We start from the raw sequence: 26,238 nt of genomic DNA, 5'->3' as shown, positions 1-26,238 counted from the left end.
AATAATTATAAGAAGATATTTTTTTGACTATTGTGTGGAAAGTATATTTAATTACGATGATTTTAGTATATGCTACACACAAATTGAATGAAAATTGTGAATGCAGTAACCAAATGTTTCATTGCAACCGAAGGTGTGACACGATGAGAACGCGAAAAATGACCCCGTTTTGTATCGTTTCATGTGATGTTTTCGTATTCTTTTTGCTTCTATTACGATAAAATTTATTTTGTATGTAGCTAAATAGATATGTTATCACCTGATTTCAAAGTTATTGTTCTAACGTTTATGAACTATTATTGTGTGACCATCAAATTTGAGTGTAAATGAGAAGTACCCCAAACTTATTCTACAGTTTAAAGTTATCCGACGATTGAAAAATCAGCCCTTAGGCTACTTAATTATTTGGTATAATGTGATAGGACTAAGTTAACTAAGTACTCCTAGTACCTAAATTTTTGCTCATTGGTGGGATTGAGAAACTATCATTCACCACAAATTCAAGAACGTAAGGCAAGTCAGTTCTGTGGCAAGAAGTTGTAGTATTTGTAGTTGTAACTATGTAGTCGTAGCTGACCCAAACAAGCTCACTCCACTTAAAAGCCGGCTTCCATTTGAGCCGTTTGCGGCACAAACGGAATGTAAGGAGCTAAACGGAGCATTGAGCCAGCTCTGTACCTGCCAAGATTTACTTGTCAAACTGTACGGTGTATGACAAGAGAAGTCTGAAGATCGGGGTGAAGGCAACAGTTGAGGTTACATTCTGATTTGTACTTCAGTTATTTAGGTAATTAAAAATGATGTGAACTTAATTCACTAAACAATATTCTAACTATGTAGTACTTATATCTAATAGTATTCAAAGCATTGTAAGATCATGTTACATAATCGTATTTTGAGATATAATTATTCAAAAAGTTTAAAATATACTTACCTACTTATTAATTGTAAACTACTAAAAAAAGCTTGTTAAAACACTCAGCATTTATAGGAACCTAAAGTATGTAGGTATGGCACATTATCGTTTCTCGTCTCTAATATCTCTAAACCTAATTCTTATAAAATATACCTTTTTTAAATCAAAAATAGAGTTCATTTTCCGCTGCTAATAAGAGGCGAGCGCTTAATTCACCGCAGCTGCTCCCGCGCCGATCGCACTCATTACTCTGCCATTTAATTTTATCGCCTGTTCGCTTCTTTGTTCCGAAACAGATTCTAGATGCTAGTGATATTGATTAACTGTTTAGTACCTAATAAACTGATTGTACTGCAGTAAAATATGTAAGGATAATTTATTCCACAGTAAATTTTTACGAAGCTTTGACATAGTTCTCTAGAATATGTTAAGGTGACAATTTATAGGACAATGGTGTAGGACGGGCAAAAACATTTTTTTTTTATAAATTGAGCAAAAAGACTTAACATTCTACGACGTAGCTACATTTTCGTAGCACAAAGAAGCGGCGTCGTAGACATACTTATCCTTAGCAAAACGTAGTCATTAGTCGTAGCGATACCGTAGCACGACGTAGTCATTAGTTGTAGCAACATTGTACACAATCGTAGCATACGTAGTATGTTTAATTCCTATATTATAAACAAATTAACTTGTATCAACCAACTATCATTTTTTATTCAATACATAAATCTCAGCCTTAATTATAAAGTAAATAGCGATAAAAGTGCCCTTAAATATAACCTAAAGAGTGCACAATTTGCCAGGCGACGATCCAATTACACCGCTTCATCGTGGCACCTGAGCATCGCCGCAACACCTCCGAGGAAAAAATAAAATAAAAGGAAGCACCAACTTGCAGGGGTTGTTGACAAAGAAATGCGATAAGGAACAGTAAAAATAAATATCTTTGGTGTGGTTAATGAAAAATACACATTAATAAACTTAGATGGGTGTAAGAACATTTTAATAGGTGAATCAGCTAGATATTTGATTTCAATAATCTGTTCTCGATTTTTAACTTGATATAGCAACTCATTGTAGTTTTATGTCAGTGTTCTTACAGTAATAAATTTCAGGATATTATTGTTTAATTGTGATATAGGAATAACAATTAGGTATAGAAACAAAAGAAGGAAGAATGCAAGGTAAATACATCTCAGTTCAAATCCAAAATCTTAGGTACCTATTTCAAATAAAACTTGCATAAAATACGTTTTTGAAAACAATATTTACAAACTACACCCTATCTTTGCTTTAGATTAATAAATTAAATGCAAGACTTAAATAAAAAGCTTAAATGAGCGTCTGAGGACGCCACGACGCCCGCAGATTAAAAATAGTGCAAAAAAGACGCCGGCGCCACCTAGCGGCGGACCCGCGTAATCCGAGCGCTTGCGGCTGTGTAAATCATCTGGAGTTTAGTTTAATATTTAATAAATATTTAAAGGCAAAATAATTTGAATCATTGCTTTAGGGACGGTACCTATGATTCATCGTTTTATCCTACTACTTATGATTCGTTGTTTAAAAAGAAAAAAAATGAGAAAAAAGTCATATGTATTGCAATGGGATACACAAATACAAATAGGTACATTAAAACATAATAGAAGCGCAAGAAAATATTTCCAGTAAAGTTTGTTAGTTCGATCGGTCTTCGTGGAAATCCTTGGGGGAGGCCTTTGTCCAGCAGTGGACGTCTTTCGGCTGAAACGAACGAACGAACGAAAGTTTGTTAATTATTATTTATTTTCTTTAAACTAATTTAAAATAGTACCTACAGTAGACAGGCTTTGGACTACGTTCCAATACTGTAGGACAAAAAATAGCCGAGAACAACTTTAAGACCGACCAAATTAAAACAATCCTAGAATTCCCGGTCTAATTGTATCTGGATACCGCACAAAGAAGATTTTATTACGTCTCGCCAACAAAACAAGTAAGTCCGCTTTAATTCGGTTCCAAAAAGGCTGTATAAAAGTGCCGAGCAAGTTCCGATCGCTCGCCCAATAGACGCAGCAGTTCCTTTGTGGCATATTATACACACTACCGCTGCAGTGTGCAGTTAATTCAATGGATTTATTTTAATTCAATTGTCAAGTGTGGCAAGTGGTTTTTACTGCGTTTTTTAAGTTCGATCGCGATTGAATTAGAGGTTGAATTACACTGGTTCGATTAATCCAGTAATTAGTTTAGGTTAGTTCGTTTGAATCTAAATTGAATGTAGTTTTACAAGCGTTAGTATTGCTGGATACAATTGGATTCATTTATGCACTAATAATAAGCATGAACAGTAACGATTAATATGAAGTTAGTTAATTTATGAATAATGTTTTTGTATATATATGTCGCAGACGGTCATGAGTACGGACACTAAAGTGAAACGCAAGTGCGCCACCTAGCGGCGAATCGGCGCAACACCGCTTTGGCGCGCTTCGACAGAGTCGTAACGGTCACGGCGGGGCGGATCGAACTCACTTTCGCTCCGGACGCCGACAAGAGAAGACATCGTCACGGAACTGTCCCACGTTTCACCTAGTGCCTATTTTATCGCTCGATGAAGTCTAGATTGTAGTACTAAGAACTAAGTGCTGATGTTGAACTCTGTTTGACGATTATTAAAAGTGTTCGAACACAAGTCTCATTCTCATTGCACGATACCCTATTTCGCCCACAATATCTGAGGTTCGAATCCCTGACGAGCCGACATCAGAATTGGGATCGAATCGTGCAATTGAGATCACTTTCAACGATATTGGAACCAACACGCTAATGAAGAGGCCAACATTTGCGACGTGCTATTTTGGACCAACAAAATAAGAACATACCTACCTATACCTACTACCGGCAAGCTCCTTTGGCATCCAGGAACCGCTCGCTCGCTGGTCGTTCACTGGGCCTCGACCAATGTCGTCTCACCTGGTGGGCTAGTACCGCGCTGAGGGCGGAACAGTGGTGTCAAAGTCGAGCTGAGGGTATGCCCGGAATATAACTGGCCAGAAGAATGAAGAATCAGCATAGATGACCCGGGGCGATGGTCAAGCTCGCAGCGTTGGACCGGCGCAGGACGGCGGTCAAGCTCACAGCATTGGACTGGCGCGGGGTGGTGGTCAAGCTCACAGCAATGGACGGCGGCGGCGGTCAAGTGGAGAACATTGGACCGGCGCGGCGCGGAACGAGGTTGCCCGCGAGTACTTTGGATCACAAGGGTGAGCGATATTGTTTTTCATTTGATTCTTTTGCTGAATACTTGTTGTTGTTGGTTAAATATTGTCGCCAAGATTGAGTGGCAGACGTTTCAATAATGTAACTGTAATGACCGGTATAGGTCAAACACAAGTAGTCAGCACAGCATACATTTTATGTTGTGTAATGATTAACGATCGAATTGGAGGAATGCCCATCAGTCGAGTGCCGATTGATTAGTAATAACGATTATTTGAGTAATGATATTAGTGATGTAGAGGCCACTGAGTGATAGTCACAGGGATGACTACCACTATGTTCGTAATCACAGGGATGATTGCGATGTGTGATGTAATCACAGGGATGATTACATAATTTTGACTTGATGACGGACCATAGACTTTCGACTTATGACGATATCGTGATCACAGGGATGATTGCGATTAGTAATGTAGTCACAGGGATGATTACATTATTTTGAAACCTATAGTCACAGGGATGACTTGGGGTGTAGTGTGCAGTTACAGGGATAATTGCAATAGTAGTCACAGGGATGATTACTTTATTTTGAAACCTATAGTCACAGGGATGACTTGGGTATTGTGCAGTTACAGGGATAATTGCAATAGTAGTCACAGGGATGATTACTTTATTTTGAAACCTATAGTCACAGGGATGACTTGGGTATTGTGCAGTTACAGGGATAATTGCAATAGTAGTCACAGGGATGATTACTTTATTTTGAAACCTATAGTCACAGGGATGACTTGGGGTGTATTGTGCAGTTACAGGGATAATTGCAATTGTAATCACAGGGATGATTACTAGTGATTGTTACAGGGATAACATTCACTCATTTTGAGAGTCACAGGGATGGCTTTCAAAGTTGTGGCACTTACATACCTACTATTCATGATGCTTTCTTTATATTTGACTAAAAGGCACTTGTACTTTTTGGCTTTTCTCTAGTATTTTCGTTAAAGTACGATTTATAGGACAAAGGTAGTTTTCAGTTGATGAATTTTCATGTTTTACCATCTGGTAAAAGGTAGTTGTTTGCAAATTACTATTACGTCCAATCAAGTGATAATTTAATCTTGATTCAAAATAATTTTTCGTTTGGCTCAGTGGTACAAATGGTATCAAAAAAGGGGGCCGTTAAGAACATGCAATAAATTACGCCACGTGCTCAATCACGCGTGACCTCGGCTGAGTTTACATTGAATGAAGATGTTATTGTAAATTATTTGGTTCCTAGGTGGTAGGTTTACCACTGATGTGAATATTATCGATACAGACGTACGTGACGGATGTAAACAGACTGAAACTATTAGAATTGCTTAAATAGACTTCCTGAATTCCTTGTCGGTTTACCTTGTAGGTACTCTTTTAGTAGAATACAGGCGGTAAGCTTAAAATAAGATTTCATCTTAGGAAAGTAGCAAGCAGCCTTGCCACTTTGCACTTGCGTACCTACTATTCATGATCAATTGAGAAGAATGCCATAGGGTTATGTACCAGTCTAAAGTTGAAGTCGAGGTACGTGCTGATCACAGTTGTGGTGATGATGATTATTTTTTCTGTAATGGGAACTCGAGTTTGCTCTTGAGCCGTAAATCGTGGTGTGTAGTCGGTGAGTGATGCACACGGTGGCAGAGGACGTGGTCTTGGTAGACCGTAGTGTGTAGTCCGTGGGTGATGCACACAGTGTTGTGATGGTACTTAATGGTACAGTTTCAGTAATGGTGATTACTGTGGCATATGGAGATAGTCGATTGTCCTACGAATTTATTAGTGACTAACATTATTGAAGTGTTGAAGTTAATGATCATGTTACATAGCCCTGGCTACTTCTATGTTCTTAAATGTTAAGTGTCCATTTTAGAAAATAATTAGAATTGAGTTAGTTTACTTTCATGTTTTAATAGCAGTGATTATGGTAGCGATTGGTAGTGTAATTATGAACATTGGATTGCAATGAAATTAGAAACACAAAAATGTGTAATGTACAAAAATGCTAGATAAAGTATTTGGTAGATGAGTGTACTTGATGAAGGTACATTGCTTTTTCATGGATGATAATGAATCCCCTACATTCATATGGAGATGGACCTTAAACCAGTTGTAGGATTAGTCGATCAAAACTCAATTATTTTAAAGTTATTTTTCTCAGTATCGTAGTATGCAAGTCGCTCAGATTGCTTGCAACTCCCGTGCATTCGTAGTCGTAAGCGTAAATCGGGCCTGATTTCCCGTAGCAGTGCGGCCATGACTGTGAATGGCATGCGTTTGGCGGGGAGGTGTAAACGATCGCTGTGAGTCCACCGGATTGTTTGTATTCGGGTACCGGAGGGAGGTAGCCCATGATTGTGTTGTATTTGGGTACTGGATGAAAGTAGCCCATGATGTGTTGTATTCGGGTACCGGATGGAGGTAGCCCATGTTTGTGATATGGTGTAAGAAACAATCGGATGGAGATGAAGAGTATTGTTTACTGCTTTGCTGACCTTAGTTATTATGATGTAGTTTATTGAGTTTTGATGGACCTTAATCTCTATTGTGTTTTGATAATGTATCAAGCGATCGCTAGGTAGATGGTAGCGTACGTGCCTCGCTGTATCGTACCTGCCGCGTTTCCGAATAGTCATCCGTTAAAATCTATCTGATCGTTGATTATTTCGTATTAAATTCTAATTGACTGTGGGAATAGACGTCTATACTGCAAATAGGGACTAATATTTCGAGTTTTCCCGCCATGTCTGACCCACTTTATAATGAGTCAACCCATCTACCTTCGTTTCAAATTGTGGAAATCTATGATGGTGACCGTTATGTTTTAAGATCCCTAATTAACAAACGTGTATTGAGTATTCACATGATCGTGTTAGGAAGACCCCTGAAGGCCCAGTACCTATTGAGATTGTGAGGGAAACGAGTTGGATGACTAAGTTCCATCTAGTTAATTACAAGCACAGGTTTCTCAATTGTTTGGTCGGAGATTGTACCAGGATGATGCTGTAGCCGTAGCCCGTTGGAAATCGGTGTCTGCTATGTGGGGTAGTCCGTGGGAATTCGGTAGTGTGGTAGTCCTGGGTGGTACAGTCGGATCTTGCCGTGTAGCAAAGGTCATATGGGTCGGAGACTGTATCAGAATATCGTAGCCGTAGCCTATTAGAAACCGGTATCTGCTCTGAGTAGTCCGTGGGAATTCGGAAGTGCTATATTTCTGGGTGGTGCAGTAGGATCTGGCCTTGTGTAATTAAGATCATAAGGTCATTGGTTGATTGACTTAGGCTCCCGAGCTAGGGTAGCAAAATGTGGACCGCTAATTGTGATACCTGGGGTTCATTTGATTTTTAAGTAATTTTTGGTAATGATGATGTACCACATGGTCTCGGCGACTTCAATGTAGCAATTATTAGGAATTGTGATTAGTAGTGATTGGATTCCTAAAAGCTAGGTAGTTTCTAATAGTTTGCTATTGTGGTTACTAGTTAGTGACACTAGACTTCTACTTGGATGGCTTTTATTTGGAAGAGTAATTAGAATATAGGAAACTAGTAGTAGAAAGAGTAAATAGTAGTGGAAAGAGTAAATAGTAGTGGAAAGAGTAAATAGTAGTGGAAAGAGTAAATAGTAGTGGAAAGAGTAAATAGTAGTGGAAAGAGTAAATAGTACTAGAAAGAGTATCTAGTAGAACTGAAAGTTTAGTTTCCTTATTTCTGAAAGCAAATAAGTTGCTTGAAATAGGATTGGCCGAGCGGATACTGTGCTGTTCTTTTGGTTTTTTTCAGATGTTCACACGAGGACGTGTGACACGCAGGATGGCCGTGTCGCAGACGGTCATGAGTACGGACACTAAAGTGAAACGCAAGTGCGCCACCTAGCGGCGAATCGGCGCAACACCGCTTTGGCGCGCTTCGACAGAGTCGTAACGGTCACGGCGGGGCGGATCGAACTCACTTTCGCTCCGGACGCCGACAAGAGAAGACATCGTCACGGAACTGTCCCACGTTTCACCTAGTGCCTATTTTATCGCTCGATGAAGTCTAGATTGTAGTACTAAGAACTAAGTGCTGATGTTGAACTCTGTTTGACGATTATTAAAAGTGTTCGAACACAAGTCTCATTCTCATTGCACGATACCCTATTTCGCCCACAATATCTGAGGTTCGAATCCCTGACGAGCCGACATATACATTATTATACATCGGTATTTTTTTTTCACTACAAACACTATTTTACAGCAATTAACAACTTATTTACAAATCTACGTGTGTCATATTAAGCATCACCTGGTTCCTAAATAAGGCAAGTATCATAAATATTTTACACTAAAGTTTAATATTTAGTGATAGCAAGTCACGTCATAGATTTTCAGTCAAAACAAAAATGGCAATTCCAACACTACCGCTTCAAAGTTCGCTGCGACTGCTACCTACATATTTTATCCGTCTGAATATTCCAGCCTTTTTAGAGCATACCCATAGCAATGGTTTTATAATTTAGCATATTAGGGGGAGTGGGGGCTGTCATCGGCTGAGATCCCTTGTTTATCATTCCTTTTGTCCTCTGCCTTGCGCCGCCGTAAAATTTATATCAATTTATTATAACTCGCACACAGTATATGTTGGAGGCCAGAAAGTTTGTGAATTATTGTGAGACTGCCTTGTAGCGTAATTAAGTCGGTTTTAGGTTATACATAATATAATACGTGTACGTTAATTACCTAAAAATGTATGTAAGACACAGGTGTGTAATTAGTTACACTACTACTTACGTTATTTGGGTCCTATATGTAGAGCACTGATGATAAAAGTAAAAATGCAGCGAAAAATACAAATTTAATGACATACCGGTACCTAGGAGAAAAACGCTGTAAAAAGGCACGGTCGTGTTAATAACTGACACAAATTACGTTCATTCGATCATTTCGGCCAAATGGTTTCCGCTACTGGAGAAAGCCCTCCCCCAAAGATTTTGTCAATAACTGGTCTCACATCCAAGTAATTCCCGTGACATTCCCCATATCGTCGGTCCACCTAGTGGAAGGTCTACTCACACTACGATTCTCCTTCCTTCTCTCACTCACCTTCTGCTTCTTTGGTCGCCACTAGAGAACTTTTCTGCCCCTGTTCTCTTCTGTCTCTGTTTTCTAATAAATTGCTTCGTACTTTTTTACACAGTGTTGTGATATGTACAAAGTTGAGTTGCTGCTTGAGTGTACACTGTGTGCGGCCCTCATTACGTATTCTTTCATAAGATATTTCAGCGCGCTGATGGGGATAACGCCTGTGACGGGCCTCACTTTAACAAGAGTTCTCTACGGCTCGGATTATGTAGGCTTTTTCGTTGTTCATTAACGAAATGCGAGGCGAGGGAGTCACGCACAGTATTTTAGAGACTGAACAGATTTTTAATGAGTTTATTTTTGTGACAGAAAACAGATAAAACCCCTTACGTTCTGTAATATTTTTAAACGATTGCAAAATATTTAAATCCACTTTACCTATCTTATGTGAAAGACGATATGAATTCATTAGAGCCTATTGATATTGAAATCCTTGTCGCATATTAGCATCAAAAACAAAATGTTCCTTTACAATTTGTTCCCACTCACACCCGAGTCTTCTAAATGATGACGTCATCGCTCGCGCCCATCTACTTATCATTGACGCACAAAAAGTCTCGCAAAAAGGTGCACCCGTTAGGCTGACAGATTTTCATAATGGATGACTTTAGGCCGGCTGCTTACACGTGAAAAAGTCCCTTCGCAGGGCGCGGGCGCCTATCGCACGCACATTCGCAGGGATCCAGTGCGTTTAATGAGGGATTGTGTGCGACGTCACGCCGCAAAAGAGAATAAGTTATAGTCGGTAGCGGTAGCGGTAGCAAGTCATGGCTTGTGAAAGAATGCAGCGATTGTCAGATGATTCGGAAAAACGGCGCTAGGTGGAGTAAATGAGTACTGGAATACAGACCCCGACTCAGTTTTAGTTCACGTTGGTTACTAGATGGATGAAATAAGAGAGAGAGAGAGATCGTGCGTGTGGTGTTCTTTGGTCCCAAGGGATATCTAGCAGCAACGGACTGCCATTGACTATGATGTGTGACACTAACAACGAGTGACTTTATATTAATAAGGAAATCGTCAATGTAAACCATTCATCGTATAGCGTCGTTATTGTAGGCGCGAATCAAATCAATCTTCAGAAATTCATTTATCAATATCAATATTCATTTTACTAAGAAGCATATTCCTTGTCTTCCATTTTCACAATTAGGTTTAAAACTTGGGTTTTGGTTGCTTGATTAATGATTTTGTATTTAATATTCTTTGATTTAGACCAACGGCCACTTTTAATGATGTATACTTAGTTTATGGGCGAGCTTACGGCGACTTTTTTCATTACATTTCAAGCATACTAATAACACGCTCAAAACATCTTTTATTTAGACGAAAAATGGCGAACGTGACTTTGTCCCTCCGGTTGAGCAAGTTCATTTGTTTTAGTTATCATTTCAAAAAATACGGGTTTATTTTTTACTAAAAAACAACTCGACAAAAAAGGAGAAAATCCTACGTTTTAGTGACTTTTTTTGTAGGCTTAGGTTTAATGATGACGTGTTTTGTTACATTATAGTTAGTACATACCTACCTATTTTAATATTATTAGGTCTAAGTCAGCTGACATAACTAATGTATTTTTATATTGTTTCAGATAAACATAAAAGCATCCAACTGGAAAAGCCACACGAACACAACTGTAGCTCTACAACTCAATACTCGTAAAAGTCTAAACATTTTTTTACCTATAATATTTGAAGATATAATTTTTGTTATCCGACTACTTAACTTTTTACAATATAACCTAAATTAATTGTTTCGTTTAAAATTTAAATGAAACAAAATAATAAAGCGACATCAACCTCCTTTTGCCGAAGTAATTCCAAATTCAAATTATTTTCTTTTTATTTAAACACCAGTGGTTCTTTCAAACCGGCCAGCACCGCGACGCCGGTCGTGGGTTAAGCCCGTTCTTATTTTACACGAGGTTTTATTTCACATTTTAAGTCTTCCCAGGATTTATATTCGGTGGGCACTCCACGGACTCGAGAGTGCCATAAATTACCACCGAGGTCGAGGCCCGACTTTACCAACCGTTTTGAAGCCCGCGCAAGCAGTGCTGCCAACTTACGAAGCTTAAATTACTGTTCTGCGAGGTCGTTATTTAAAATTAATGTTTTTGTTGTTTTTGCAGTAGCTGGAAAGTAATCGTTGAGACCATTATAATAGTTTAATAAAGTCTAACAAAGTATAACAAAATGTAAAGCCTCATGTAGCACATGAGATTAAGTACGTAAAACCAAATTCACTTTTAGAGTGATGAATGTACCTACCTATGTAATATTATGTCGGTAAGTAAAGACTTTACTCTTCAGTGTCAGTTGCTAAAGGTTTTTATCTAGTCTTAACATCTAGAATATTTGTCTTGGTTTGCAAAAAAAGTAAGCAATAAGTAGATGTCATATTTCATCATTCAATGTAAGCGATAAGAGTATAGAAAGGCTTAACGACAAGAAAATCAAATTGACCTGCGTACGACCCGCGGCGCCCAATCACCCGTAAATCAAAAAACGTCATAGACATAACCGCTAATATTCGAACATTTTAAAAATCGGTCAAGTGCATGTCGAACCAAGCGTAATGTAAGATTCCGTAGATGATTGTCACAATAAAGAAATCTAAGGCTAAGTTCCACCAAGTAACCAACTCTAATGGTAACTAGATATTACGATAATCGGTGTTTTTTGTATGGAGTTTGACAGATATTTGACGTATGTTAATGTTAAAGTAAGATGGTGCAACCTAGCCTTGACGTCAAAAAATACTATGTTACAGTAATGTTTTAAAAATCTTTTTCTGAATTGTACTTAATAAGTATCTATAGTAGGTAGGTATATAAATATTTTTAATATTATTCTAGCGATACCTCGCTAATAGTTTAGCTAATAGGTAATTAACGATCCCAAAAATCTTGTTGTACGATATGGACAGTTGTCCAAAAAAGGTGATTAATGTTAAAGTACATACCTACTACTTTAAAAATTTCCTCTTTTAACTAAGACTTTTTATGTTTTTATGTCTAAGGAATTATACTGCGCGGGTAGTGTATCTGTCTGCAACTCTTAGCAGGAGTGAAGCACCTTGTTGTTTTACCATAGAACCCTAAAAAACCGCCCTCAGTTCAATTGTCCGTCCAGCCCGCGCGGTTGGCAGCGCCGCCCGCGGTAAGGCTCAGCAGGGGCTCGGAAGATGAAAGAACACCCATATATCTTTTTCAAAGTGCGGACGGTTTGAGAATTTTAATTTGCGAGGGAAAGGTCGAAGGCAAAATGGCGACTCATTTTACGGCCTCCATTTTGACGATCGCCCGTACTCGTATTTGGGAAATGTAATTTTGCCGGTAATGAGTTTTGGGATTCATTGAAAGTACAATGCAGGAATCGATTTAGCGTGTTAATTTTTAGTCGGTGTAAAAAAACATTGGACGCACGCGTTAGATTCAAAATAAATATTGGTGTTTGCAAAAATATGCGGAGTATAACTACTGGACAATTTAGTTTGCTATCTTAACAAATGGAAATAATAGCTCGATAACATAAAATTTTTTACTGAAATTACAAACCATTTGTTGGAACAAATTGAAGATTCTATTAAAGGCTTAATTTGTTACTTTAGTACAAAAGCTCAGTATCTTTGTTTTCGTTGTTTTAAATTTTGAAGCCATAGTTCAATCAAATAAAAGTATCCTAACAGGTTGCAACTTCATGACATCTTAGACTACTGTTTACAAATAGTTACATAAAATCAGATTCTGATTAGATAATATATTTTATGATGACGCCATAAAAATAATTAAAATTAATGATAAAAAAGTTATCTAATAACATTTTCGCCCTAATAAGTTCCAAAATTAGTTGCTGCTTAACTGCCCGCTAGTAAATCCCGACACTTGGCAAGGCTTGCTAATTAAAAACGGCCACAACTTCACGTAATTCCGTTAAGTAATTAAGTATGGGGCACTTGATTAAAACGCTGGCGTAGACCAAATAAAAAGGGCTTTATTTGCCCAGGCCCTGTCCCTCAGGCAAACAGGGCGCAAATAGGAGCCGTCATTAGGAGGCTGTTGACGAAATATGAGAGGCCTGGGCAAATACTTCGGCTTTGAATTGATACGGCCGTAAAGTAAATTACCATTCTGACCCTTGCAACGTAAATACGTAGATAATTGTTAGCCCTCATAATAAATATACAGAAACCTTGAAAATTTGATATACCTAGGTTTTACTACCAACATTTTGAAAGATAATTGTCTTGAAATAATTTATTAACTGACTTCATCAAAAGGGGTTCTTATTTTTCAAATGTATTTGCATTCTGCATGCTTAAATGTACCTACTGTAAAGATGAAATTGAGACTATATTAAAATGATTTCTCGTCTTAATATGAATTCAAATTCAACTTTAAGTTTAATTTTAAATGATCAAAGTAACAGACACTTAATTAAACCGAGTAAATTGCCGAAGCGTGGCCAACAGACCGTCGTTTCACCTAAGTACTTGAAACAACAAAAACAATTTCTAACCGAAAAAAAAACACGAAAAATAAAAGGTTAAAAGTTGTCCTTATTTGAATTTTCATTAAAACTTTCCCGCGTCACGAACAAAGAACATTTATATTAAAAAACTCCGGCCGGCCAGATAAATATCTGTAGTCTCGAGAGCGGACCCAAAATTTAACTTCGCCCATAGATTTGGGAGGAAAAAATCAGAAGGGAATACTCAAATTCATGCCTACTTTTTTATCATGAAAGTCGATTTATTCCATATACCTAAGTTAGTCTTAGGTCCGATTCGACCAAACTTTTATCCGAGAATAACTCCTGGTATAACTGGCACATTGACAGTTTCAGTATGGGAAATATGTCAAAACTGACGATTTATTCTGAGATTAATATTTCCTCTTGTTTGGTTGAATCCACCCTTAATAGTTCAATAGCAAAACATGTTTCGAATAAATAACACGCAGGTACTTATTAATAATATCAGTTATTATTATAATACAAAATTATGTTTTTTCAGATTCCTCAATCAAGTCTACTATGAAAGCTGTATCAAGATTATCTGCACAGAAAATCAGGCAAAACACCCACTGTTAAAATGTTTCTCACGGACCGTGTGCTGGTAGCCAGAAGAGCTTCCACAGCTTTAACCAGGCAAAGTGGGGAGTAAAGAAAATACCTACTCGAGCCAGTAGCCGTTGAATCGAAAGGTGCCCGATCACTGGGTTTAAAATGGCGACATTTTTGGTTTCATAATTATTGAGCAACTTTCTATGTGAGTATTTCTAAGTACATATAAGATAGGTATTTAATTATAATACAATCTTAAAACAGTTAAATTTCCTTGCTTGATTTTAGTTTTGGTCTTGTAGAGGTAGGTAATAAATAGGTATAATAGGTACAAGTGACGTATCTGCGCGCTCATCTTCGCAGGGCGGGCGGCTCATTACCGGCGGCCGCAAGACCCGCCCCGCCATAACTTCGCCGCCGGACTGAGGCTGCCACCGCCGGGAATTTGATTTGGAACTGGTTATGTCAGCGGTGGGATGAAGTGATGTAAGAGTATGGTAAGGGATTACAGCCTTTTTAATTTGGACGAAAATTGTCCTATAACGCCAAAATTTGAATCACTGTTTTTTCTCTTTCCTGAAAAAAAAATGACTGAGACATTATTTGTAGCATTGTTTTTGTTTTAATTATTGTTAAACTAAATAATTTTCATTTTGTGGAAATAAGCTTTACATTGAATTTTATATCCGCTTCACAATTCTCAATAATTCGTGCTAAATGAATTTATTGTTTAGAATAAAATAAACTATCCTTGTCATGTATTTTACGTGCTTCAGTAATAACTACTTAATGTACTCATCATCGTCATCATCATCATTTCAGCCACAGGACGTCCGCTGCTGAACATAGGCCTCCCCCAGTGACTTCCACATTGCACAGTTGGTAGCGGCCTGCATCTTCTCTCCTTCCTGCTACCTTTAGCCATTGTCCTACTACTAATAAATTCATGTTTTTCTTTTTACAGCACCGCATCTTATAAAAACTGAAGCGTACATCAGACCAGCGTTTTTAAGACGCGGCGTTTAAATGCCCGTGTGTGCCGGCCAGTGTAAGGAAGCGTGAACAAATTCACCATAGCTGAGGATCGGAACTTTTGTACAATTACCGCGGCCGGCGCCTCGCCGCTATGTACCGACAGCAGAATAATTACGGCAAATTAAGGCTTGGTTGCTCCATCTTACTTTAACATTGACAAATATCAAAAATCTGCCAAAATACATACAAAAAACGCCGGTTATAGTTACGGTCAAAGTTAGGTGGTGAAACTCAGATTAAGACCTTTTGAATTAAGGTAAGTACCTGGGTGTGGACAGCGCAGGACCGGTCGTTATGAAAATCCTTGGGGAAGGGCTTTGTCCAGCAGTGGACGTCAATTTGTCTGAAAGGACGAAGACCTTTTGAGTCTCAAATCAAATCTTTACGTCATTTCTCATGTAGGCGTAGATATAAGCTAGTGGCCGCTGAAATCAACTCGCCGAAATACACAATGGTTCCTTTTCTTGAGATCCATTGCTGGCTTATGAGATCTGATGAGACCCAAAGGAGATAAATTTCTTGACAGCCTTCTGAAAGTAAAAGATAAGAACGCTAAGTAAACATTAAGGCGATTAGAGTCCTCAATGACCTTGGGCGTTTGACCTTCACGCCGCGAGCAACACCCGCGTACCCCGCACCAAAAACTCCGATTTGACACCGATCAAAAATACACGGGCATAGGTAGATACAGAATAGAAGCTCTTTCTTCATACATTACTGCCTATTATTTTAAACTTAAATTGATGAACCTTGATGTCGGTGTCATTTAACTCAGGCGTAAAGGTATTTAATAAAAATAACAAAATCCATGAACATTTTGTACGGGATAAAATTTTATTTTATTTTTCGTAAATTTTCTAATGCTTTTGTCGGTTCAGTCGTTCTCGAAATTTGAACAACCCCGACTTTATTACAAGCTTTTATTTAGCTTGCAATTTATGATGTATGTAGGTAATTACATAAATGTTTGTTCGGGTGGAATCTTGCAAGCTGAATTAGTTAGACCAACTTCCTGACGACAACTAGGCTAGATGACAAAGCCCTGACCCTGTATAAGCAAGTACCTAATGTTATGTAAGTAGGTACGCTACTTTGAAAATCATGAGTCTTCAATTCTCTAAGGGAAACTGCAGGGTCTGATGATGGAGCTGGAATGTGGCCATAGGAATAGGCTAGTTTCTTTAAAAAAGACTTTTGGTCCGTCAATTTTACATTATCAAAAAATATTGGACACAGGATATTTTTATTTTTCAATTAAACAAGTAATTACGAAGATAATGATGCGATGGAATTCCGCGTGACGACACAAATCGCCACATTTTTAAGCATGCCTTGACGTCATGTGCCTCATCTTCTGAACTTTGGTGCGCTTCATCTCTTTAAATTTTCATAAGTTTAAAAAAGTGAAAAATACATTTAGAGTTTTTTTTTTGGTAAGTTCACCGACGGTCTTATTCAAACTCTTGCTACTTTCTTGCTTTATCCACGAAACATCCCTATTCTTCGAAATTATTACGATCTACAAACGGAAAATCTCTGCTACTACGCCGCAGTAAATTCCCCATCATAAATAAAAAGATTTTTTTTAAAACAAGCTCTTGTATGCTAATAATTTTGGTTTCATGACATGCTCCTAAAGTTCATCACCTTATAAGAGGATTTCAGTTTTTATCTGCGAAACTTTTTAATAATATAGGTACGTTTCATGGTTTGGTAATTTAGGGAAGTTTATTTGCACTTAACATGAAAAATATGGTATCAATGTACTGAGTACCTATGCACCTTCAGTGGCAACAACAAGGTCTACTGGGTACCTATAGTCTACTAAAGGCATGAAATAGATTAATTTCACTAAAAATTAAAACCAACTCCAAAACGAATCACCAAAAGGTAGAACACCGACACCGACTCCGAAAATGGCTAATTTTGTAATCAGTATCCAAATTTTTAATAAGCTCTATAGAACAATTCAATACCACTTTATCTTAATTTTTTTTTAATGTGACAGGAGGCAAACGAGCAAACGGATCACCTGTTGGTAAATGATTACTGTCACCCATAGACACCCGCAGACCCAGGGGCGTTACAGGTGTTATTTTTAATTGTGGTATTTTCGCGAAGAAACATATTTAAAATCTAATTCTAATAAGTATGAAAAATATAAATTGTTTTCTTCACGTAAATCGATTAAGTTACAGATTCTGACTAGCTCCTAATTTGGATACTGATTGCAAAGGCCTAGTAAATAAATAACGTAATAATTTTTCTACTTGTATTTATCTAGTGCAGTTGTTTTGGAGTCAATTATAGTTTTTTTACACTAATAGATTCTATTCAGGTAGAAAATAGCGTCTGAGCGCGTCATAATTCAATTGTATCGTCTGACTGCACGTACTCTATGAACAATTCTGACATAAAATCTATTGTCGAACAAAAGCTGGGTTGCACCATCTTACTTCAACTTTGACAAGCGTCAAAAGTCTGTCTAACTCCATACAAAAAACACCGGTTATCGCCAAAGCTACGGTCAAAGTTAGGTCACGTCAGGTGGTTTAACTTAGCCAAAGAAAAAATTCATTTTGATCGCTAATGTCAGTTTGTAGCGAGTGACACAACCTCCCCGTCTGAAGGCCAGCGGCCGACTGCCGCCCGCACCCCGCGAAGGCCCCCTCAACAGCAAAACGTTCGGAATTTATCAAAAGTAAAATTTATGAATGAAAGTAATGTTCGATTGAAAAACGCAACGTGTCATTTAAAGATTAAAGAATTCCCAATCTATTCGTGCTAAAATCTTTTAAATTAACATAGCCGTTTTGGAGGAGTAGGGAATTTAAGTAAAAAATCGATGTCCCGTATTTATTTTTTTAATCCAAAACAAAGAGACGTAGCGAAAATTCAAACGTCAAAAATGTAGTCCTTGAACTGTTGTATAACATATATTTTTTTCAACTATTTCTGTCCAGCAGTAAAAGAGGAGTAGGCTTTACAAAATGCCCATTTGGCGCGGATTGAGGACACTAATCGCCTTAAACAGTCATATTTAAAGAAAGTTCTTACGCTAAGTTTTAATTGCTGATTCTAACTTTTACGTGACGCGTGGAAGTTTAACGAGAAAGAGTTCTATGAAAATTAATTTAAACTATTACTAAGATTTTTGGCCTACTGGTATCAGAGATAGTTCAAACGAAAACCCAGAATATATTAGACTATAATATATCACTCATTTCATTACTGTTCACAATTTTCGTATTTAATGTAGGTTTCGGTGGGGTAAAATGAGCGTTACAACGAAACTACTGATACCCATTTAGTCCCAATCGATTCTAGGTTTTTGGTCATTCTCTTGGACATTCTCTTTCAATATTTTTCTGCTAACGCTCCCCAGTATAAGTTGGCCACACATAAATTATAGCCACCAAGGATAGGAGCGCTGTCTAACTTTGCACTTCGTCCGTATTTTATACCAAATGGTTATATACGAGCGGCAACTTCGGCCGACGCAACTCCAAATGAGAGTGCGGTGCGTGAGACTCTGGAATTAGTGGCTGGAAGTTTTAATAGTGTGGAACTTTCCAGGACTCCAGAGTAGTTTCCAAATTAGATTCTGCGCTTCTGTAATTGCTTTGGAGATACCGGGACTTGTAGGCGGGGGGAGGTTCCATTTTGTACTGTAATTGGTTACGTTATAGAAATTCCATTAAGAGCTGATTTTACCATCGTCTGATAACTTTTTAACTAAAGAATAAGTTTGGCACATTGACAGTTTCAGTATGGGGAATTATGTCAAAATGACAAGTTTATTCTTCAGTTAAAAGTTAGCCGATGATGATAAAATCAGCCCTAAGAATAGTAGAATCGCGTGCGCTGAAAAATAAATAAGCTAATTAGGTCGAATAAAATAGATGATGTACTTAATAGGAGTGGTTTGAATAAACAACATTTATACAGACAATATTAATTTCAGTAGGAAGGTGACACATTTCACGATAAATCAATGTATGAAGTCACGGGAAAAGCCAATCCAATTTGAAGAATTCACACTGCTCTACACTGACTTTAACTTCAACGTGTTAATTTTATATAGTTACTCCCAAAAATGTTCACGCGACTAGACAAAAAGTTCATTACAGCCAACATAATTACCCAAATAGCTGCCAGCAAAATTAAATATTCCCCGCTAAAGTTAATTATCGTTTACTAAAACTAATAAACAGTGCGCGGTCTCATTTCGTTAGTTTTCAACATACTCTGGAAATCTGGAATATTCCAGGCGAGTTTCGGCACTAATATTAAATGCCTCAAAACACAACTTGTTTTGTATTTTAGCTGATTGCATAAGTTCGCATTTTAGAATGTAAATCCGGCGTTATTATGAAAATTTCGTGTTTTCCTTGGAACGAGCGGATTTAATATTCGGGCGGTGTTTTGCTGACGGTAGTTTATTAATTTTACGTCTAGGTGCTATTCATTAGGTGCATATTAAGTTGCACTCATCACAAATGTTTAAATGTATTAAGTTAAGAATAATTTAAATGTCTTTTTATAAGTAACTAGATAGTAAAGATACTGATATTATTAACAGAATAAATACATACAACTTATAATCTGAGATCTACGAGTACGTACTAAGATTAGTACGTAGGTACTAAATACTAATGGTTAGATTTGGGAGATCCCAAAGATACATAACCAGCATAAGCCATTTAGTCCAATCAATAAAGCATTATAGATGGAAAACTGTAGAACACAATTTCTGACTTCAGGACTTTATTTAGACTAGTTAGGAGGTGAACATAGCAAAAGTCCCCGCCCTTAGCCCTTGAGCCGGCGGGGAGAGGGGGGTTTAAAGGTGCCACTTTTCGGTTTTTCGCTTAATCCTTGGAAACTATGCGTCCTAGTGACATGACTACTTTGAACCAAAAAAAGCATATTCAATTTGCTACAGGTGAGATCGACAAATTTTTCTATAAATTGTATAGTTTTCGCGGCATCTGCTCTAGAAGGTCTGTAATATTGGAAATTTTATTTTTGTCTTACATGTTCCCATCAGGAGAAAATCGACTAAATCAACCTTGAGCAATCATTCTAGACATGCGGGAGCATGTTAAGCCTAGTTCCAGGGAGGGGACTGCACCGTGCGTATATTTAGACGAACCACTTTGAGCCACTATTGACTCCTCATCACTCAAAAACTACTATGCATTAACACTTCAAATTTGGCTCATGTGTTGAAACTTGCAAGATATACATCAGCTTCGAATTTCATAAATATGCCTCAAACGGGTCTTTAGGTATTGACGTCCAAAAATCTACATGCCTGACCTATAGACCAAATTCTAACCACTTCCAGATGACCTCGAAGGTTCAAATTTGGCATCCAGAAAGGTAAATACAAAGGAACAAATAAAAAACCAGTAAATTTTAACATTTCACAGGTGATAGATAGATTGTAGTGTTCTAAATGTCGATTTTTGAACGTCAATACCTAAATAACCGTTTGAGGTATATTTATGAAATTTAAAGCTCATGTATATCTTGCAAGTCTCAATACATGAGCCAAATTTGAAGAGTTAATGCACAGTAGTTTTTGAATGATGAGGAGTCAAAAGTGGCTCCAATTGGTTCGTCTAAATATACGCACGGTGCAGTCCCCTCCCTGGAACTAGGCTTAACATGCTCCCGCATGTCTATAGTGTTTGCTCAATGTTGATTTAGTCGATTTTCTCCTGATAGGAACATGTAAGACAAAAAATAAATTTCCAATTTTACAGACCTTCTAGAGCAGATGCCGCAAAAACTATACAAGATATAGAAAAACTTGACGGTCTCGTCTGTAGCAAATTGAATAAGCTTTTTTTGGTTCATAGTAGTCATGTCACTAGGACGCATAGTTTCCGAGGATTAAGCGAAAAACCGAAAAGTGGTACCTTTAAACCCCCCTCTCCCTGCCGGCTCAAGGGCTAAGGGCGGGGACTTTTGCTATGTTCACCACCTAACTAGGCTAAATAAAGTCCCGAGGTCAGAAATTGTGTTCCACGGATTTCTCTCTACACCGTCGTTAAGGCATTCATTGACTGGACTAATTGATATTTACAGTTCTTCGCTTCAACTATTGGCGATAGTGGAATTCTCAGCGACTTATTTGTATTTGATTCATCCTACAGCTTATAGTAATGCCAAGAACTGGGTTTGTATATTTTTTAAATTCTTACTTACCTACTTATTTTTTTCATAACTTTTTTTACTTTCAATCCAATATTTGTTTACTTTTACCTTATAATTGTAAACCAAAGCTTTTGTTGTGTGACAGATAATAATAATCTGAACATTATTTATATTTTTAAAACGAGACTGGAGGCGCCACCTCGTGGCTTGGGTGCGCACTTTGTTGCGAGGGTCCGGCGGCGTTGGGTTCCTATTAATTTCCTAAGGGAACTCTTCACCCCAAAATGACCGGTACCATGATACAACTAAGTACAACTTTTATCTTTTTAATTTTTCGCTTTATTTTTTTATACAACTTTTTCTTTGATTTGGTCCTTTTTCAGATATTGAAACTTTAGGTTTTAATTAAATTTTCGAGTTCCATTTCAACTAAAATAGAGAATTATCACTGTTACGGGATTTTGCAACAAAAACACTTTTATAAAGGTAAACAGATATTTACCCTCCCGACGTTTCTACTCTGTTGTACGAGTCATGGTCGCGGATGCTTTTTGTGTTGTGTATCGTGGTAACATCACTAGTAGTGTAACAAATGACAATATGAGAGTAGTTGAAAATATTCAAGCCCACCCGAACGGACGACGCTGCGAGCCGCCAGTCTGCTTATGACCACGGCAGTAGCATAGCAGTCGAAACCGAAACGTCAATCCGTGAGTACACATAATGAGGGTTTTCGCGATTGAAAAATCCGCCAGATGGCAATACGTAGACGCGAGGTCCAAATGCTGCATGATTGGTTATTTTTGACATGACATTGACAGATATATCAAAATCCACCAATCACGCAGCAGTTAGACCCTACATCCACGTCCCGCCATCTGGCGGATTTTTCAATCGCGAACACTCTCATTATGCATATAAAAAGTTTCGCGTTGAGACCCTTGTTTCTCTATTTTAGTTGAAACTTTAAGATTTTCCAAGGCCTATTCACTGTCGTCTGAAAAGCTTTTTATTTGTTTATTTGATGATGAAAATAATCATAATGAACTTACACAAGAGCTAGATGGTGGCTTTCAGTTCTTAAAATGATCCCGTTATCGCTCATGGAATTTATTCTTCTTTTTTCTGTGTGCGCTACAAGCTTTCGAAATTATTTGAACATTGCATACAATTATTTTTTTTGTTTTATTACAACTGCATTTCAGAATAGGTAAAGCTTGTTTTAAAAAAAGTTTTTTTTTATTATAATTTTATTTTACACATTTTAGTCTGTTGTATCTCAATCTGGGCCCTGGTCATCATTTAGCACCAAAGTGCTCGGGAAGACGAATCCAACGAACCCAAATTCGATGCGATTCCGCCGTTTCGTTTAGGAGTTCCTATGGCCACCTCCTGACTCCATCATCAGACCAACTCAATTGTACCATAACATTGCATTGTCATCGTACTTACATAAGTATACCAAATTTCATCTCTATCGGTTGAGGAGAACTGGTCTTAATTTCAGTTGCAAGATTTGTCCCACACATAATAACAATGAAGGCAATATAAAGCTTGTAAAATGTCCAATTTTGATACTTTTACGCCTAAAAAAAGGTGAAAAAGAAAAAAAAACTTAAAAATTAATCGCGTATCGTTTTCTGTCGCTCGCGCGTGGTACGGGGCGGTCGGACCCCGCTTTATCTTCACGCCTGCATGACTATCCTATGGTAATGTAATGAAAAATTACGCCCATCTGATACCGCCGTCTCGGAGCTTTGTGCTACCTGCGAGCTTTCGCGATAAGCTTCCAACGGGATTTTTGATTATGGCAAACCGTGAATATTCTCTGTTAAAGTATTCACTTATATGCTAAAGTATTTCTGTATTATCTGCTATAGGTAATTTATGTTTTTCAAGTTGAGGATTCTCATTCGCTTTAATGTCGTAATATCCTTTAGTACTTATTGCAAGAACTCAAAATGTGATCAAATTCAAATAACGAGAAATCATTCAATAAACTTTTTAATCTTAAACATGAATAGCTTTTATGCAACAAGCCTATCTCAATTTGAAAAGCTACTTTTTGATTGAAAAAAAAGCAATAAGTTCACGATATTGCCGACTTTCGCTTATGACATTTTTAAGTCTTCAAGTATCCCTAACCTTATTAGGTACTAAATAAAAATAACATATTCACAAAAAAAAAACAATGCTTTTACGAAAAATGTTGTTTTCATATGATAGATCTCATAGTTAACTCAAGCCTTGAAAAATAAATAATAATCATGGTCCAAATGTTGGTTTTCAGTCCATCGGCTGAAAAAACGACTTTGGGGGAGGCCTATGTTTAGCATGACATGTGGCTGAAATGATGATGATGATGAAATGTTGGGCCTTAGAGGCTGTCAAAGTGTTAAGACTCACATTTCACTAGTTGAGTGAAACGTTTCAGTTCAGGAAGCGTGAAGCATTGAGTTTCAACACCCACGAGAATTTGTAGAAATCGTATAGAAATTGTGCGATTCCGCATACCGATTGGAATTCTAATGCTTTAGAAATACGTCGATGGTCAGTATGGTGATTTCTTGGTTTTTTTTGTGTTTTTTTTATAATGCAAAATGTGTCCATTTTAGTATTTTGTTTATAATTATTTCTGAATAAACAGACAAAATAAAATGAAATACATAATCCCCTTAAATTAAGTTTAGTTCTAGTCAATCGACCTAAGAGTACTTTTTAGGAACTGGCAAAACCCGACTCTCCCATAGATTTTATAATAAAGGGAAGTATTTAATCACTAGTTCACTAACTCGTTTATGGATGTCAAAGTTAATAAAATGTACAGCACATTGAATTGAATTTGTGATTATTATTATTTTGAGTAAATTATCGAATTTGGAAATATTCTAACCTAACTAGATTATTTTATTATACGGCAAATAAAATTATCTTAGTTGAAAAAAGCCTCACAACAAAAAAAACTTAACTCGGTCACTATTTGTATCAAATGGTACCAAAAAGTACCTACAATACCTAAATTATAGACTTGACATAATTTTATTTTTGTCCATGAAATAACATGCATTCGTTAATTAGACTAAATTAATAAACTTATTAACAGTTGTAGTTCTCTTAATAAGTTTATTACAATATAAGCTTGGCCATTCATTTAAATAACTTAAGGCAGCGCAGAATAAAGTAAAGCCCATTGATAGCGGCCACCGCCATGAATTTATGATCGCGGTATTCACCGCCATAATCGAATGTGAATGAAAAATGCAAAGCGCGGGTTCGGTTCCTCGTTGCGTCAGACTCAAGTGTTTGTAGAGTCGAGATTCGAGAGGTTTATCATAATTATTATAAGATGTTAATTTTTTTTATTGCTTTTTAAAACAGGTTGTTAAATCTTTTTTTAGAGTGGGTACTTGGCCGATCAGAAGGGTACTTATTATTTAATTAACCTCATTAGTATGTTCATTAACAGTAAATTATTCGATATACCTTTGCCCCTTGTAGCTAAGTGTAATTGAAGAAAAAAAGAAAAAAACTGTGCCGTTTAGTTATTGACAATTTGTTTTTTTTAATACTAAATGCGGCTCGGTACTGCCGTGGTCCCTTTTGATTCCCCAAAGAAGAAGTTATAGGTATTAACGTAAGTAACAAAATAAACAAAAATCTCATGCGTCATCCAAATAAGATCACGCAGTGAAACCCACATCTTGCCGCGTCTAAGGCCGGCGGAGGAATGCGACTTTTCCCCTCGCCTCGAGAACGACTACCCACCCCCACCCACTTCACCCCCCACCCCCTGGGTGGCCTTTTTAATGCCCACCGCCTTTAAACTCAGTCCACGTCTGATGCCGTTTGATTCTTAAAAGACGAATTTTACCATTCCACTACCAAAGCAATTTGAATCCTAATAGAAGAAGATAGAGTTCAAAACACCCCGACCCGAAAACAGAAGTTAGATCAGTATCTAATGGAATATCAGATCAACAGAACTGTACGTTCTTTGGAGAAATTGGTTTGTACGATTGCGTGCGTGTTACTAATTTTGAGCTCTAACGTTATGTGGCTAAGGTTGCTAATACTGCGTGTGGATTTCGCACAGTTATGACCAGTGCGCGGGAGAGAGCTGAGGTGCAATAATTTAAGCAAAGGGTGGAAAGCGACAGATAGTTCTTTTTGGAGTTTGTGCGAGTGAGACGTGCGTAGAGGTCGACTGGGTGCGGGTTAAACGCGCTACAGGGCCGGACTAGGATCTGTTATTATGCTAAAACGTACACATTGTACTCATGTCTGTTAAATGATACTAGTCAGTACTTTAGTAAAAAGTTAAGTTTAAATTGTTAGAACCATAAATTATTGATGACTTAGATCGCAATTTTAAAGTTTTAATTTGGTTACTTAAAAAAATGCAAAAGCAACTAATCAAAACGTTCAGTATAAAATTTGCAATTTTAATTTAATTGTCAATTAGTTTCTCATATAAGTCGTTTAGGACTTTGCTCGCTTTATCTTACGTTAATCTTGGTGTGATTTTTAGGACGTGCTCATTTAATAGTTACCTATCGTTTAACAATAAGTTATTTACGTCATAATAAATAAGGAAATAAAACTCACTATTACATTTAATTGGTAAAATATTTTTTTAGGTGCATTATCCTTGCTGATAGCTGGCTGGAACGTCTGGAACTGGAGCTGGTGAAGAAACTATA

This window comes from Ostrinia nubilalis, chromosome 18, assembly GCF_963855985.1.
Source record: "Ostrinia nubilalis chromosome 18, ilOstNubi1.1, whole genome shotgun sequence".
In the NCBI taxonomy this organism is placed as follows: Eukaryota; Metazoa; Arthropoda; class Insecta; order Lepidoptera; family Crambidae; genus Ostrinia; species Ostrinia nubilalis.
This window is presented reverse-complemented; position numbering follows the sequence as displayed.